The 14,227-nt window shown below is 49.1% G+C and overlaps 1 protein-coding gene across 6 annotated transcripts in view; it reads right to left on the bottom strand.

Moving 5' to 3' along the window:
- LOC135901251 (oxysterol-binding protein-related protein 6-like) overlaps positions 1-14,227 on the bottom strand; it is a 159,775-nt gene that overhangs the window by 89,546 nt on the left and 56,002 nt on the right. For 4 of the 6 annotated variants that reach the window (XM_065430977.1, XM_065430976.1, XM_065430973.1 and 1 more), the window contains exon 1: positions 20-118. The exons of 1 other annotated variant lie outside the window; for it this stretch is intronic. The gene's annotated coding sequence lies outside the window, so the exon portion shown is untranslated. One more of the 6 variants, XM_065430975.2, reaches the window with a different exon arrangement.

Genomic DNA, 14,227 nt, shown 5'->3' on the forward strand with positions numbered 1-14,227 from the left:
ACCCGCCACTCCTCCTTACCTCGGCAGCCGAGCAAGCCGACGAGCTGACCGCCGCACCGGAAATATTATAACCGGAAGCCGGGAGCCTCGCCCAGCAGCCCCACCTGGAAGGAAACCCCAACGTTACTAGACTAGGTTCAGTTTTCAAACTCCCGTGACTGCGTGGACCCACCACCCATCTCGTGGCGCTGCTGTCGCACTTTGCTCGGTCAGCGCGGCGCGGACAGGGCGACGAAGCACTGTCCGTTGTTTATGCGTTTTGGCGCGTTGTATATATGCGTGTTTTGCTGCAGTCTCGGTGCATTTTTGCGACACTCTTATGCGTTTTAAATGCCCTGTGGGTTTTGAAGAGTTTACGGGCCGTATCATCCAATATTATTTACTGACGCGAATGCATATTTATGCACCGTTCCTGCAGCGATAACTTACTTTGAATGTGCAAGTCTGCTCGCAAGGGAGCAAATCTCACGTAGGTTTCAACATTGCACTTGTGAATGCGGTGCTCTGATGAAAGAAATAGTGCTAGCTTCATTTTTTTAAATCCCGAAATGAAGCGCTGAGAGTGTGTATATACCGTGTTTCCCAGCTAACTTCAGCCAGAGTTTTAAAATATGCGAATGCCGCGTAGCTGGGCACAACCAAGGTAATGTTTGCCGTAGCTTTGAGATATTCAAATTATAAATCCGCCCGGTTAGGTAATGCGTAGTTAATTCATTATTAATTAAAAGTTATCCAATAATTGTTAGTGTACTTCTTAATTCACTAATGAATAAATTAGTTCATCTATTTATGTAATTCGTTGCCACCATCAAAGGTCCAGGTTTCAACGACCGTGGGTTCGAGTGCCTTAACTCCATTTTAATTAACTGCGCCTTAATTAACTTCGCCTAATTCACTGAGCCTTGACTGGCCTCGATTGGTTCGCTTGGGCTCCCGTGACTTTCTTGGACCATCGTGTGGTCGCGCTAACATCGCCTCATGCGTTCGCATCATTATTTAATTAGTACTAAGCAGCAACAGCTGATTACAACTACTAATCAGCTACTTACAGCTACTCATCAGCAACAGCTGATTAATATAGAGCGCAGTGGACGGCCGGGGCTGCTGCGGCTCTGGACTAAGGACTCCACAGCGCACTCTGGGGCAGCGCAGCAGCATTTTCACAGCTACGTAAAGTTTTTTAATCAATCTCCTAAACGCGAGACTATACAAACATTTAAAGACACATCGGTGAAAACACTTGCTGAGTACGTAAGTTGCGAAGTCTGAGGAGTCAAGCCCCTTCGCCAACGCAGAGCTGCGCCCGCGTAGAGCTACTTGCGGTGCTCCCGCCCTCTGGCGGCAAACCAAGACAAGGGGCCACCCGCGATGTATGGCGCCTACGGAGAGTTTGACAACTGAACCTAGTCTAGTAACGTTGGGAAACCCTGCCAACCTAGCGTCGAAGGAAACTAACGGCCTGAGAATCGGTACCGCTGCAAAACTTTAGCTCCTCTCTGTATTCATAGCAGCTCAGTGTTGTGCTTAAGTGCGTTGTTCCATATCCAGGGAAAACACGGGGAAGGCGGAAGATGGAAATTCGAGACGATCAGCAAAACGAGAACAAGGTGAAAGCAGGAGCCAACGTTTCGACAAGGGGACTTGTCTTCTTCAAGGGGACATATACATATGTCGTCGTGTCGTGTATATATGAATACATATGTCACCTTGAGGAAGACAAGTCCACTTGTCGAAATGTTGGCTCCTGCTTTCACCTTGTTCTCGTTTTGCGGATCGTCTTGTTCCATATCCACGGTTTCTCGTGTCGCTTAAGAAATAATTCGAAAATAGCAAAGTATTCCAAATGTACTTCTATATATACTGCATGTATGGAGCAACCGGCGCAACAAATGGCAAGCCGACGTCGTTGAAGAGACACGTCATGCCTCTCTTTCACGTACCCGCTTATGCATTTTGAAAACAGAAAACGTCAGGAGCCCACAAAAGCATTGGCTCTGCATTACATCGAATCAGAGAAGATCCCACAGATGCCGTGTTGCAGTCTGCTTGTAACAGTGCGCGCTCACTTAGTCACAGAAAGCGTTCCGTTAAAGAGTGTATCGGTACATTCGATTTATTCTGCAGCAAAGCAATAAAAAAATGGGCGACGAACTATTTTTTTCATTTTTTTTTCTGCGAAGGTAGTCCAGCAGAGCTTGAGAAAGAGCAATTTAGAAAAAGTGCAGATGTCTCCGACTTTAATTGTCTATTTGCGTATTGTTGCTTAAGTTAGTCAGATTAAATTTCGCATTCCTCCTAATTACATAATTAGTCTTAATTAATCAACTTCTCAAATACTATATTATTAGACGACAAGTGTCAACGAGAAAATCGTAGAGCGACATGGAAAACTCCCAGTACAGCTTTCTGTTGCTCAATACGTGCCGCATAGTGTTTTTCCGAGCGTGAAGCCCGCGAATACACGCAAAATTGCCGCGCGACTGGCCGTTCGAGGGACTTTGCGTGTATTCGCGGGCTTCTTTCACGCTCGGAAAAACACTCTTAAGTAGCACGCATTGAGCAACAGAAAGCTGTATCGGGAGTCATTTATGTTGCTTTATAATTTTCTCCGTGACACTTTTATTCTAACTATAATATTTGAGAAGTTGATTAATTAATTAAGACTAATTGAGCCAAGGGAACAGGCTGGCTTCAGGAAGGGATACTCTACAATGGATCACATCCATGTCATCAATCAGGTTATCGAGAAATCCGCAGAGTACAATAAGCCTCTCTATATGGCTTTCATAGATTACGAAAAGACATTTGATTCAGTAGCGATACCAGCAGTCATAGAGGCGTTACGTAAATCAATGAGTACAGAGCGCTTGTTGTGGAATAAGAGACGGAGAACTTTTAACTTATGGAAAAATGACAGACGTCCGTTCGCTTCGAGCGCATCAAGATGACTCATATTTTTGACTAGAAGGTACGGGAAAGGGGAGAGAGTAGAAAGAAAGGGAAAGTCAGAATACACTGTGCCAAACAGGCTTTCCTGCACCCCGCACGTGCAAGCAACCCGCTCCAAACCTGAAAGGCATCACTGCAGCGCCCGTCGCTGTTTGTAGAACGCACCCGCCAGTAATTTGCACGCAGTTTGAGGGGTGTCAAGTGTCCGGCGCTTCTGCCACAGCGACCTCAGCAGTGCCGTTTTAGGTGGGGGAGTCCTCTTCGCCACATCGTCGGCGGCCCCCAGAGCGGGGGTGCTTTGGCTCCGGAATGGAGGATATACAACAACGCTTACGTAAATATCTTGATTCTACAGTGTTAGGATCGGCCTGCAGCCATTTGAGCCCGCTGCACGTGTTCCGATCCAACCGGGACTGTGGCGCACTTCAGAGACGACTCAAGACGGCAGGCGAGCTGCGAGGAGGTCCCCAGCGACATCAGCAGCAGAGGCGCAGCCGCAGCCGAAGCAGAGGCGGCGCAAGAAGACCGAGGTGGTTCCGAGACGAGGGCCAGGACCAGGGTCAACAAAACTTCAATGCCTACCGGAGCGGGTCACGGAGCTGGAGCCGCGACCGGGGCCGGAGCCAGAGCCGAGGGTCCAACCGGGACGGATCCTATCCACCCCTGGGAGGCACGGGCCAGCAGCAGCAGCAAAAACAGCAAAAGAAGAGCGGCGGCGGCGTTAAGGTGAGCTGGGGGGCCGGCCCTCCCAAAACACTTTTTGCTCCGCACTCGGGACCACACACTAACAACACGCAGACAGCGGCCGAAAGGCAACTTAGCGAGGAAAACAAAAGTCTCAAACGCGAACTCGAGCTAAGCCGAGAAGAAACGCGACAACTCAGAAAGAGGATAGACGACCTAATTAAAGAAATGCAAGCGCTCAGACGAGCGGGCTACTCACCGATAAGAACGCCAACGCCACCACCGCAGGCCGGGGCACCAGTGCAGCAAAACACAGAGGAGAAAAGCTTTAATGATGAAATCAGGAATTTCATGACTAGCGTGCAAAACCAAATGCAACAGATGCAAAATCAGATGCAACAAACGCAACAAAAAATAGCTCTGCAGGACCAGAGCTTCCGTAACTACGTCAAAAATCAAAACACGCAGAAAACCACTAATGACGCCAGGGATAGGCTATACAATGACAGGCGATTCGGATCAGAAACCCAAGGTACAAGCAACAACAGTAACAACGCAACATGGCAGGACAAAACCAACTAGAAGTATGGCAGTGGAACTGCAGGGGGTACAAGCGCAAGCAAGGACTCCTGCAACAGTTCATATCTACGCGAGAAAATCCACCAGATATAATCATGCTACAGGAAACCAATAATACCCCCGCACTCAGGGGCTACACGTGCCAGGAGAGTGGCCGCACCGCGACCCTCATAAGTAACAAAGTAGTAACCATAGCGCATAAAGAAATCGAGGACACCCAGATAGAACACGTGATCACGGAGGTGATTCCCAAAAAGAAAAGAAAGGCTAGAAGTACGTACATAGTAAACTTGTACAGCCCACCTAAACAGACAAAAGGAAACTTTATTAAACTTTTCGCGGAGGCCAAAAAATTGGCGGGACAAAACACCCTAATCATAGCGGGAGACTTTAACGCTAAAAGCCCGCGCTGGGGCTATAAGAAGGAAGACAAGAAGGGACGAGGCATCTGCACGGCGGCAGAAAACACCGGGTGTGAGCTGCTAACCGATGAAAACCAGCCGACTAGACAGGGAAACAGCGTCAGTCCAGACACGTGTCCCGACCTAACCTTTATCAGGGGCGCCAAGCAGGCAGAGTGGGAAAACCTGCTCGAGAACCTTGGCAGCGACCACCACATAATAAGAGTCAGCACGGTGGCAGACAATGTCAAGAGGAAAATTGGTACGGCTCGGCTGACGGATTGGGACGCCTTTAGAGCACACTGTCGACAGCTAAAGGGTAACATTACCTCGGTTGAAGAGTGGAGCCAGCAACTCAAGCAAATTCAGGAAATGTACACGCAAGAAGTGCATAGAACGGAACAAACACCGGAGGTAGACAAGCGGCTCCTCGGGCTCTGGGAGGCTAGACGCGGGCTCACCAAGAGATGGAAAAGACAAAAGCTAAATAAGAAGCTAAAGAAGAAGATAGCGGACATCACTAGGCAGACGGAGGAGTACGCGACGCAGCTGGCCAGACAGGGGTGGCAACAGTTTAGCAACTCGTTGAACGGGACCCTAAGTACTGCCAAAACGTGGCGCATCCTCAAGGCCCTAATGGACCCTAGCAAGAACAAGTCCGAAAGCGGCAAATCGATCCAAAGACTGGTCCACCAGTACGAAGGTCCCGAAGAGCAGCTCCTGAAAGAAGTTCGAGAAAAATGCTACGGGAAAGACCAAATCGAAGGTTACAAAGGAGATTATCTCGGTGAGGAAAACCCGAAAATGGACCGACCCATCACAAGAGAGGAGGTCACCGAGGCCGTGAGAGCGGCCACCAAGAATACAGCGGCGGGAGCGGACAAGATTCGAAACTCGCTCATAAGAAACCTAAGCGACGAGGCAGTCGATCAGCTGACGTCGTACCTCAACACGCTCTGGCAAGAGGGGAAGGTACCGGCGGAATGGAAACACGCCATCGTGGTCATGATACCCAAGCCGGGCAAGAAACTACAGATCGAGAATCTCAGGCCGATCTCGCTTACGTCGTGCCTGGGAAAACTGTATGAGAGAATAGTCACCAGAAGGATCCAGCAGCACCTGGAGAACGGGAGGTGGTACCCTGACAGCATGTATGGCTTCAGGGCCAACCTATCGACGCAGGACGTCCTCCTGCAACTCAAAGAGGAGGTACTCGACACAATGCCTAAGGCGGGTGAAAACGTTGTGATGGCGCTCGACATCAAAGGCGCCTTCGACAACGTCAGCCACGCGGCCATAATGGAGGGCCTCAACAACACCAACTGCGGAAGGAAAGTACACGACTACGTCAAGGACTTCCTAACCGACAGAACGGCAACGGTAGGACTGGGGGAGTTGAGGAGCGATACCTTCTCCACACCGTGTAAAGGCACACCCCAAGGCTCCGTGATATCGCCCGTGTTATTTAATGTGGCGATGATCGGCCTGGCAAAACGACTTGGCGAGATTCAGGGCATCCAACACGCGATGTACGCGGACGACGTCACGGTTTGGGTCACGCAAGGTTCACTGGGAGAAAAACAAGAGAAGCTACAAGAGGCTGCGCGCTGTGTCGAAAAGTACACCAGAGAGAGGGGACTGGTATGCTCCACAGAAAAATCCGAATTACTGAGAGTAGGTAGACACCCCACCCAAGCAACGCTGGAAGTAACGCTTGATGGTCAAAACATCCCGGAAAAGAATATGATCAAAATCCTGGGCATGTGGCTACAGGGCAGCAGAAAATGCAGCCACACCATCAGCCTGCTGAGCAAAGTGACGGAGCAGGTGGGCCGGATGATCAACAGGGTCTCCCAAAAAAGATACGGCATGAAAGAGGAAGACACACTGAAACTCGTCGGCAGCCTGGTCGTCAGCCGAGTCATCTACTCGCTACCGTACCACGCGATGACCAAAGGAGAGAGGGAACAGGCGGACACGATAATCAGGAAAGCATACAAGACGGCTCTCCATCTGCCGAAAAACACTTCAAACGAAAAACTGCTCCAACTGGGCATCAGCAACACTTTCAGCGAACTGGCGGAAGCCCTGCTTGAAACGCAAAAAGCCAGACTCAAAAGCACCCCTGCAGGGAGAGCGCTCCTGACTAGGCTGGGACGGGACACGAGTGGACACGTAGATAGATACGCAGACGTGCCCGACTGCTTAAGACGAACAATAAGCGTTAGGCCAATACCTAAAAACATGGACCCCAACCTCCACGAGAGCAGAAGGCAGGCGCGAGCCGAATACGTGGAAAAGACACTCGCGCTACTAGAGAACACGGTGTACACGGATGCTGCCACGTATCCGCGAGAAGGGAAGCGCATGGCCACGGCGGTGGTGGTGGACGGCGACGGGAATCTGATGACATGTGCGACGGCAAAGGCAGCCGACACAGCGGAGGCCGAAGAAATTGCCGTGGCGCTGGCGGCAGTAGAAGGATATAGGACAGGCAGGCCGCTAAACATCCTAACAGACTCGAAGGAAGCGTGCAGAAATTACACGCGGGGCAGGATTAGCAAAGCCGCCCTCAGAATTCTTGGCGGAGCCAACTTCGCCGAGAGGAACGTTACGCACAAGTTAATTTGGATTCCGGCCCACGCAGGCATAGAGGGTAACGAAAGGGCAGACAGCCTAGCTCGAGAGACCACGTTCCGAGCAGAGCAGTCGCGCGCCCCGGAGTATCACCCACACGCTTGTGAGGGAGGATACAAAGAAATCTTAAACTTATACAGAGGGACGAGAGCCAAATATCCCCCACCGCACAAAGCTCTAACGCAGGAGGAAGCAACGAGTTGGCGCAGATTGCAGACAAACTCCTTCCCAAATTTATACATCCTAAACAAAATGTACCCAACACAATATAGAGACACCTGCCCATGGTGCGGGGCCACACCCACACTATACCATGTCACATGGGAATGTAAACACAATAAATCATTCCACCAACACAATAACCCGAGTGCGGAGCATTGGGAGAGTCGGCTTACCAGCTGCGAGCTCACGGCCCAAAGGGCCTTAGTGCAGCACGCTAGTGAGGTAGCTAGGCTCAGTGGAGCCCTGGAATAGGGGCCCACCCTTGCTGGAAGAGGCTCCAAGTCGCCGGCGCCCAAGACGACCGAGACCTCGAGACGCTAAATCCTTGAAGGAACCAAAATAAAGTTTCTCTCTCTCTCTCTCAGAGAACTGCGGATAACCGGCAGCCACGTGGCAAGGGGTCAGCTCAGGGGAGTTCTCGAGGGGAGGTAATTGGCGGAACCTCCCCATGCGCTTTTCGAGACACCAGACAATGTGCTACCCGGGTGCGCCACCCGGGTCGGCTCCGAGTTCGACGAAGCAGGCTTTGTGCGCAACACGACAACGCCGCCCTGTTCTGTTACGAGTGGGGGAGTTGCCGCGGGAACGCCGACGAAGGCTCCTTCCCACGCGCCGACCAAGACGCAAGACAATGTGCTACCCGGGTACGCTATCCGGGCCGGCTCAGAGTTCTACGAAGCCCCTCTGACGTCGGCTCCGGACCATTACACCTGTGTGTGTGTGTGCGGCACGTGTATGTGAGCCCTCCTCCTCCAAAAGGGCGGGTCATCTTCAATGACGTCGAGCGGAGTGCTTATAAGCAGCGATTGTCGGCTGCTAGTGTGTGCTCGTGAGCTGTGTGCTCGTAAGCTGTTTGCTGCATGCTCGTCTTGCGGGCTCCATTTGGGAGTCACGCTAGACTGTCGATGTATATCATGTTCAACTGTAAATAACATGTAAATAAACCGTGCTCGCCTAGTCTTGTCGCCCCAAAGTTCCTCCGATCGTCCTACAGGCCCGAGTTCGAAATCCTACAAATGGTGGAAGCGGCGAGATCGTCCGACGAATCTAATAACAGCTACCTTAAAGAGATTCTAAAGAGGTTCTGCAGCTACCTTAATTCTACACAAGTAAAGCAGGAAGATAGATATAAAGAAAGTGGTCAGACAGGGAGACACAATCTCTCCAACGCTATTCACTGCGTGCTTGAAAGAAGTATTGAAGCTATTAACTTAAACTGGGAAGGCTTAGGAGTAAGGATCGACGGCGAATATCTCAGCAGCCTTCGGTTTGCCGATGACATTGTTCTATTCAGCAACAATGCAGACGAGTTACAACAAATGATCGAGGACCTTAACAGAGAGAGTGTAAGAGTGGGGTTGAACATTAATATGCAGAAGACAAAGATAATGATGAATAGCCGGGCAAGGGAACAAGAGTTCAAGATCGCCAGTCAGCCTCAAGAGTCTGTGAAGTCTGTGAAGGAGTACGCTTACCTAGGTCAATTAATGACAGGGAACCCTGATCATAAGAAGGAAATTCATAGAAGAATAAAAATGGGTTGGATCGCATATGACAGACATTGTCAACTCCTGACTGGAAGCTTACCATTATCATTGAAAAGGAAGGTGTACAATCAGTGCATTTTACCAGTGCTGACATATAGGGCAGAGACTTGGAGACTGACAAAGATGCTTGAGAACAAGTTAAGGACCGCGCAAAGAGCGATGGAATGAAGATATCTAGGGATAACGTTAAGGAGACAGAAAGAGAGCGGCTTGGATCAGAGAGCATACGGGTATACACGATATTCTAATTGACAGCAACAGAAAAAAATGGAGCTGGGCAGACTAGGTGAAGCGATGAAATTAGGAAATTCGCGGGCGCTAGTTGGAATCGGTTGGCGCAGGACAGGGGTATTTGGAGACCACCGGGAGAGGCCTTTGTCCTGCAGTGGACATAAAGCAGGCTGATGATGATGATGAATTTTGTAATTAGGTGGAATGGAAAAAAAACACTGAGTATCTCCAAGCGACGGCAAACATTACCTTGGTTCTGTGCGGCTACGTGGCATTTGCATATTTTAAGGTCTTGGTTCATGATACTACGTATGATCACAATCAGAATTTTACGAAACTGTAAACAAAAAAGAACTGGAACATAAAAAATCTAACGGTAAGAAAAGATAATAAAAAATAATGACTTTTTATATTACAGTGTATCTATACTAGAAAATGATACCGCATATAATGATCCTACAAATATATTATACACTTTCTCATTCGATAAGACAATTATACTAATCCCAAACATCCACAGAATATGTAAACGTCCTTATCCGAAACGCTGCATTTATTACCCTGCACGCCTCTTGGCAAAGGATCCGAGGAACATTTAAAAAACAAAAACCTCAGACATACGATTATGATTTGTTAAAAAATAATTTTTTATGCATTTGCGCAATGAAATATAAAAGAAAGAAAGGTGTGGGAAGGGAGGGCGGGGGGGGGGGTGCGAGGGGGAGTGGAGCGACTTGTGTGACCTAGCTCGCAGAATCGCAATCCAATTTCCAGCGAAGCTGTTTCTTTCGAGCAGTTGCATCAACAATTTCGACTGCCTATAATTAAGCCACACACTTGAAAACGTTACCCACATATGACCCATGACATGAACTCCATTTCGTGCAAACTTAGGTGGACTCTGGAATAACTGAGTTGCACGGTAAGGCGACACTGATTACACCAGTGGCGTAACCAGGGGGAGGGGGGGGGGCACCGGGTCCATGCCGCCCCCCCCCCAACAAAAAAAAATTGGGTTAGTATTCAGTATGCGCGACATTCAGTATGCGACTGATGTCGCGTACAAGGTTTTCCCTCTTGATCTCACCGCGGCTCGGCTTTGTTCCCATGACGTCCGCGTCTCCTGCCTTGAGCCGTAGTGTTCGGCTCCAGGATGGCTTTTCCGCCTCCGAGGCTGATGTCACACTAAAAACAGATTGCGGACTGCGTCGAAGGCGAGGACACTGCCCACACGCACTGCCCAACGTATTGTCCATCGTGTCTGTCGCTAAACGTATTGTGAATAGTCTTCTCATATATGCCCCGCGTTTACTCCCCCCCCCCCCTAATGTCGAACACATTTTCCAAAACTACAGCAAGGGGCGCATATGGCGAAAATCGGCTTGGTCAGGTCGATTACTTGATGAGGCAGACATATTACTCGCGCGGCAAATCGCAATGTTCAGGTAGCTAAGTGAAGTGTGAACTAATTACCTTTTTTTTCAATTTTTCACTTCAGGGCGCATATTGCGATTGCAAAATTGAAGCCTGTAAAATCAAGTGTGCGAAGCAGAAAGTCAAAGACTAACACCAGTTTTGATATATACGTCATTTCACGCTTTTAGGAAACGGTTAACGGGAACGCGAATGCATTTGGTAGCTAATTTAAGGACGGATATGCTGAAAGTGGGTGCCACAGTCTTAGGATTTCGGGCCAAGCGGGTATGGGACGTGACTTCGCTACTATATTCACCTTCAATTTCGCTATTTCATCGTGCACCCTAGATTGAATAATTAGAAAGTTAATTAGTAAATCTTACAATTAGCTGATGTCGTTTATTAGCCGCGAAAACACTGGGAAAGCAAAGTGCTGTACGCTGCAGGTATACCCGCACCGGTGGATCACCGGCTACGCGTTCTGCTTCTGAGCACAAAGTCCAGCCGCGTTGCGGCTGCATTCCGATGTATAGGTGGAAAGCAAAAGCGATCGTGTACCGCGCGTTGGTCTCTCATAGCACCTGTGTTGCTTTGGGACGCTGAAGTCCATCAATAAACCGTGTCATTGCTTAGTAATTTACACCCATAAGGGTGTTTGGAAGTGTCAGTAACTCACCCCGTCGCGTCAATCAAAACGGCGACCAGGGTGTCGAATCGAAAAAATATATGTATACAGTATATTGGTGGCGGTTCGGGTTCAACGGGTACCGGTTCAGTTGCGGTTCGCAGAAAAACACGTATAACGGTTCGCAAACCGGTTCGCGAAACCGGTTTGGCGCAGTCCATTTTATCCTGCCCCATGGGGATACAGTACCATGGACTTGTCCGCATGGCGCATGCGCAAGTTTCATAAAGAGGAGACAGAAATTTACGTATGAATTACACAGATACGGGAGAATTTTCATGCACATATTAAAGACGGAGGCAATTATTGAGAATCCCTGCGTCAGCGTGTAAGGTCTGCGTAGCTTCCACGGGACCCAACTGGCATGGCCGACTTCGGAAGTACAAGCGTCTCTGCCGAGGTGGCCGTATAATTAAGTTACCAGCCCATATATATCTGTCACAGCAGCAGAGTCAGTCAATTTTCGTTTTGCTTCAATTTTGACTACATGACTGGTGGTGAATGAACCGTGGCATGTGATCAATAGTGTCGAAGACAGCGCCCCCCCCTCTCCAGCCCCCCCCCCCCCGAATCCACATTGCATTACATAAATTACAGTTTCACACTTCTAGTCTGTAGCAAAGAAAGAAGCCAGCATTTGACATTTCGCTCAGTTTGCTTTTCTTTTTCTTTTTAGAAGCAGGCAAGGACATAGATGCGTCTGAACGATGAACAAGGACGGTTGGTGCTGAATCATACATCCTTACTGTGCATTTGCACGTGGCGCGTAGTCTTGCGCTGGCTAAGGTCAGACAAAAGAGTCAAAAGCAATCCCATTGTGCGGCACGAACAGCAACTGCACACCTCGAAGAGCGTTGTACTCTGCCTGGCTAAGCACCAAACGTGCGTTGAACCGTGACACGTAACAAAAGCAGATTTCTCGTGCCGTTTACAGCTGCGGTTACCACTCACTGGGAAGGTGACTGCATTCATTAGCGACCGCAGTGCTGGGCGTGGTTACGACAAGTAATGCGGCTGAACTCGTTGGTATCCCTCCTGAGAACATCGTCGTTACCGCTCTCCGTGTTTATCTACAGTTTATCTAGCTTTAGTAAGAGATTGACCTAACGGCCATATTGGGAAGGTCACCAGAAATTTTGATTACGTGAAGCTCCTAAACAGCTTTTGGGCCGCGGAACACAACTGGCATGGCCGACTTCGGAGGTGCAAGCGTCTCTGCCGAGGCGGCCGTATAAGTTACCAGCACATATATATCTGTCACCATTCTCGCACACAACGCAACTCGTGAGTAGTAACAATCCGCTAGTAAGGCAGTGCGCCGATTGAACAAGCAGTTATTCGAACAATTGTGCAAACCATTGAGCACCCGTTGTAGCCTTATATGCTTGGACTGTTTCGTGCGAACCAGTAACCGTTATTACTATTATTTTTTTTCCGGTTCAGGTTTTTTTTTTTTTTAAGTTCAGGCACGTTACTAAAATATCGGTACGCGTTCGGGTTCAGTTCCGTCCAAAATTGCTGTTCGGGTTCGGGTACGGTTCGACATCCTGATTGTTACATCTTTCTAAGGGAACCAATCTTTCCCGTATATACGACATTATAAAATGATGTTATAAATATTTCATAATGAAGTGGGGCCGATGTAAACACCGCGGGCAGGATAAAATGGTCCAAACGGTACGCAATCGAGAAGTTCGTATTACTGCCGTTATGCTGTAAATACGTCTTTACAGAGGAGGTGACCGGAACTCGGGCACCGCAGATCTGCCAAGTACAGATCAGCTAGCAGATCATTCATTCATTCATCCTACAACACACGTTATGGAAAAAAAAATTCTGTACTTAACCATATAGTGTACAAGCGCGCTTCCAAGCTGGAATGTGCACACGTTATCTATTGTCAAATCCTTGAGGACGCTCAGTACTTCATCGCGGGCATTCCACAGGGTTACACTGCAGCGCAGCACAACGGCAGTACATTGAACCGCAGATAAATACAACTCACAGAAGGTACTTTGGATGGAAGGAAGGCAAAAAGGAGCACAACACACAATGATCCCTGCGCGGCATATGAAACGCGGCGACCCTATCGGTATTCGTGTTTATAGCCGTGCTTTGCGAGACACTGGTCGGTCCGGTGACCATCTGTGCGTTCCGTTTAAATACAGGGTTGATTATGAAGTATGACTCCCTTGGGCTCCTTGGGGCAAGGGTGAAGGAGGGGTGGTCGCATTTCAATGGGGGCGAAGTGCAAAAACGCCAGTGTACCGTGAATTGGGTGCACGGTATAAAGAACCCCAGCAGGTCAAAATTATTCGACCGCGCTCCGCTACGTCGTGCGCCTCATAATCAGATGGTGGTTTTGGCACGTGCACCCTAAAAATTAATTTTTTTTTAGATGCGTGAGCTCAGTCGAGGTGGGTAGAAGCCTCAAGTGAGAGACCGACCGGTAGTACACAGCCGAGCACTGCACGGACCTGCCACAAACAGGTAAAGCCCGGGCCCGGCCCGAGCCCGTCACTCCAAGACCGGGATAGGGCGGGCCCGCTGGAGGAACTTACTCTATATATACTTGCCTTAAAAGCGTGGTGGCCTCGGCGGTGTATTCTAAGTCATTACAATAAAACCACACGCAGTGACAATAAAACACAGCGAACAGCTTTTTTTACTACATAGCACGTGCGCAGCTAATCTGAAAAAGCCGACAGAAGTAAAACGTGGGGTAACAATTTCTGGCAAAGCATCTTATTGTACACAAGCGCGCAGAATTCGTGCGTGCACTTTATGTTGTAAACACTCAGAATTATGCGCACCAGTGCAATATGTGACATCTTCGCCAGAAGACAAAGCACTGACAGCGATAACGAGGTTTAGTG

Source organism: Dermacentor albipictus, chromosome 1 (genome assembly GCF_038994185.2).
Source record: "Dermacentor albipictus isolate Rhodes 1998 colony chromosome 1, USDA_Dalb.pri_finalv2, whole genome shotgun sequence".
NCBI classification, from domain to species: Eukaryota; Metazoa; Arthropoda; class Arachnida; order Ixodida; family Ixodidae; genus Dermacentor; species Dermacentor albipictus.